Raw genomic sequence first — 4315 nt, forward strand, 5'->3', positions numbered from 1 at the left:
TCTGTAGTTAGTAGAACATGGTCCTCTGTAGTTAGTAGAACATGGTCCTCTGTAGTTAGTAGAACACGGTCCTCTGTGGTTAGTAGAACATGGTCCTCTGTAGTTAGTAGAACATGGTCCTCTGTAGGTCAGTTAGTAGAACATGGTCCTCTGTAGTTCAGATAGTAGAACATGGTCCTCTGTAGTTCAGATAGTAGAACATGGTCCTCTGTAGTTCAGATAGTAGAACATGGTCCTCTGTAGTTAGTAGAACATGGTCCTCTGTAGTTAGTAGAACATGGTCCTCTGTAGTTAGTAGAACATGGTCCTCTGTAGTTAGTAGAACATGGTCCTCTGTAGTTAGTAGAGCATGGTCCTCTGTAGTTAGTAGAACATGGTCCTCTGTAGTTAGTAGAGCATGGTCCTCTGTAGTTAGTAGAACATGGTCCTCTGTAGTTCAGTTAGTAGAACATGGTCCTCTGTAGTTAGTAGAACATGGTCCTCTGTAGTTAGTAAAACATGGTCCTCTGTAGTTAGTAGAACATAGTCCTCTGTAGGTCAGTTAGTAGAACATGGTCCTCTGTAGTTAGTAGAACATGGTCCTCTGTAGTTAGTAGAACATGGTCCTCTGTAGGTAAGTTAGTAGAACATGGTCCTCTGTAGTTAGTAGAACATGGTCCTCTGTAGTTAGTAGAACATGGTCGTCTGTAGTTCAGTTAGTAGAACATGGTCCTCTGTAGTTAGTAGAACATGGTCCTCTGTAGTTAGTAGAACATGGTCCTCTGTAGTTAGTAGAACATGGTCCTCTGTAGGTCAGTTAGTAGAACATGGTCCTCTGTAGTTAGTAGAACATGGTCCTCTATAGTTCAGTTAGTAGAACACGGTCTTCTGTAGTTCAGTTAGTAGAACATGGTCTTCTGTAGTTCAGTTAGTAGAACATGGTCCTCTGCAGTTCAGATAGTAGAACATGGTCCTCTGTAGTTCAGATAGTAGAACATGGTCCTCTGTAGTTTAGTTAGTAGAACATGGTCCTCTGTAGTTCAGATAGTAGAACATGGTCCTCTGTAGTTCAGCTAGTAGAACATAGTCCTCTGTAGTTCAGATAGTAGAACATGGTCCTCTGTAGTTAGTAGAACATCGTCCTCTGTAGTTCAGTTAATAGAGGATGGTCCTCTGCAGTTCAGATAGTAGAACATGGTCCTCTGTAGTTTAGTTAGTAGAACATGGTCCTCATTAGTTCAGATAGTAGAACATGGTCCTCTGTAGTTCAGTTAGTAGAACATGGTCCTCTGTAGTTCAGTTAGTAGAGCATGGTCCTCTGTAAGTCAGTTAGCAGAACATGGTCCTCTGTAGTTCAGTTAGTAGAACACAGTCCTCTGTAGTTCAGTTAGTAGAACATGGTCCTCTGTAGTTCAGTTAGTAGAACATGGTCCTCTGTAGTTCAGTTAGTAGAGTATGGTGCTCTGTAGTTCAGATAGTAGAACATGGTCCTCTGTAGTTAGTAGAACATGGTCCTCTGTAGTTCAGTTAGTAGAACATGGTCCTCTGTACTTCAGATAGTAGAACATGGTCCTCTGTAGTTCAGATAGTAGAACATGGTCCTCTGTAGTTAGTAGAACATGGTCCTCTGTAGTTCAGCTAGTAGAACATGGTCCTCTGTAGTTAGTAGAACATGGTCCTCTGTAGTTAGTAGAACATGGTCCTCTGTAGTTAGTAGAACATGGTCCTCTGTAGTTAGTAGAACATGGTCCTCTGTAGTTAGTAGAACACGGTCCTCTGTAGTTAGTAGAACATGGTCCTCTGTAGTTTAGTTAGTAGAACATGGTCCTCTGTAGTTCAGATAGTAGAACATGGTCCTCTGTAGTTCAGTTAGTAGAACATGGTCCTATGTAGTTCAGTTAGTAGAGCATGGTCCTCTGTAAGTCAGTTAGCAGAACATGGTCCTCTGTAGTTCAGTTAGTAGAACATGGTCCTCTGTAGTTCAGTTAGTAGAACATGGTCCTCTGTAGTTCAGTTAGTAGAGTATGGTGCTCTGTAGTTCAGATAGTAGAACATGGTCCTCTGTAGTTAGTAGAACATGGTCCTCTGTAGTTCAGTTAGTAGAACATGGTCCTCTGTAGTTCAGATAGTAGAACATGGTCCTCTGTAGTTAGTAGAACATGGTCCTCTGTAGTTAGTAGAACATGGTCCTCTGTAGTTAGTAGAACATGGTCCTCTGTAGTTAGTAGAACATGGTCCTCTGTACTTCAGATAGTAGAACATGGTCCTCTGTAGTTCAGCTAGTAGAACATGGTCCTCTGTAGTTAGTAGAATATGGTCCTCTGTAGTTAGTAGAACATGGTCCTCTGTAGTTAGTAGAACATGGTCCTCTGTAGTTAGTAGAACACGGTCCTCTGTAGTTAGTAGAACATGGTCCTCTGTAGTTAGTAGAACATGGTCCTCTGTAGTTCAGTTAGTAGAACATGGTCCTCTGTAGTTCAGATAGTAGAACATGGTCCTCTGTAGTTCAGATAGTAGAACATGGTCCTCTGTAGTTCAGATAGTAGAACATGGTCCTCTGTAGTTCAGATAGTAGAACATGGTCCTCTGTAGTTCAGATAGTAGAACATGGTCCTCTGTAGTTAGTAGAACATGGTCCTCTGTAGTTAGTAGAACATGGTCCTCTGTAGTTAGTAGAACATGGTCCTCTGTAGTTAGTAGAACATGGTCCTCTGTAGTTAGTAGAACATGGTCCTCTGTAGTTAGTAGAGCATGGTCCTCTGTAGTTAGTAGAACATGGTCCTCTGTAGTTAGTAGAGCATGGTCCTCTGTAGTTCAGTTAGTAGAACATGGTCCTCTGTAGTTAGTAGAGCATGGTCCTCTGTAGCTCAGTTAGTAGAACATGGTCCTCTGTAGTTAGTAGAACATGGTCCTCTGTAGTTCAGTTAGTAGAACATGGTCCTCTGTAGTTAGTAGAACATGGTCAGTTAGTAGAACATGGTCCTCTGTAGGTCAGTTAGTAGAACATGGTCCTCTGTAGTTAGTAGAACATGGTCAGTTAGTAGAACATGGTCCTCTGTAGTTCAGTTAGTAGAACATGGTCCTCTGTAGTTCAGTTAGTAGAACATGGTCCTCTGTAGTTCAGTTAGTAGAACATGGTCCTCTGTAGTTCAGTTAGTAGAACATGGTCCTCTGTAGTTCAGTTAGTAGAGTATGGTGCTTGCAACGACAGGATATTGGGTACGATTCCCAGGACCGGCCATATTGGTGCTTGCCACGTCAGGATATTGGGTACGATTCCCAGGACCGGCCGTATTGGTGCTTGCCACGTCAGGATATTGGGTACGATTCCCAGGACCGGCCGTATTGGTGCTTGCCACGTCAGGATATTGGGTACGATTCCCAGGACCGGCCGTATTGGTGCTTGCCACGTCAGGATATTGGGTACGATTCCCAGGACCGGCCGTATTGTCATGTGTGCACATACGTATTTTAGTTTCTCAAATTCAGGCTTATTACTCTGTCAGTCCTCCAGGACTCAATGGCAGCTCTGCAGATAAAGTAGGGTCACAAATCCATACCACACACACACACACAAACTCACAAATACAACCCAAATGTACCACCCCCCCGAGGGTATAAGTAACGGGTCCTAAATAAACAGCAATCAATATTAATGCATCTATCTCCTTTTATTGTTTTGTGGCTGTTGTTGAGTACACAGATAGTCATCTCTCTCTCTCTTCACGTTGTTGTCAGCAACACAGCTAGAGTCATCTTTCTCTCTCTCTCTCTCTCTCTCTCTCTCTCTCTCCAGGTTGTTATCAGCAACACAGCTAGACTCATTTATCTCTCTCTCTCTCTCTCTCCAGGTTGTTATCAGCAACACAGCTAGACTCATTTATCTCTCTCTCTCTCTCCAGGTTGTTATCAGCAACACAGCTAGACTCATTTATCTCTCTCTCTCTCTCTCCAGGTTGTTATCAGCAACACAGCTAGAGTCATTTATCTCTCTCTCTATCTCCAGGTTGTTATCAGCAACACAGCTAGACTCCTTTATCTCTCTCTCTCTCTCTCTCCAGGTTGTTATCAGCAACACAGCTAGACTCCTTTATCTCTCTCTCTCTATCTCCAGGTTGTTATCAGCAACACAGCTAGACTCCTTTATCTCTCTCTCTCTCTCCAGGTTGTTATCAGCAACACAGCTAGACTCATTTATCTCTCTCTCTCTCTCTCCAGGTTGTTGTCAACAACACCGCTAGACTCATTCATCTCTCTCTCTCTCTCTCTCTCTCTCTCTCTCCAGGTTGTTGTCAACAACACCGCTAGTGTCATGTATTGTCATATTATGTCTTGT

This window comes from Oncorhynchus tshawytscha, linkage group LG14, assembly GCF_018296145.1.
Source record: "Oncorhynchus tshawytscha isolate Ot180627B linkage group LG14, Otsh_v2.0, whole genome shotgun sequence".
Taxonomy (NCBI): Eukaryota; Metazoa; Chordata; class Actinopteri; order Salmoniformes; family Salmonidae; genus Oncorhynchus; species Oncorhynchus tshawytscha.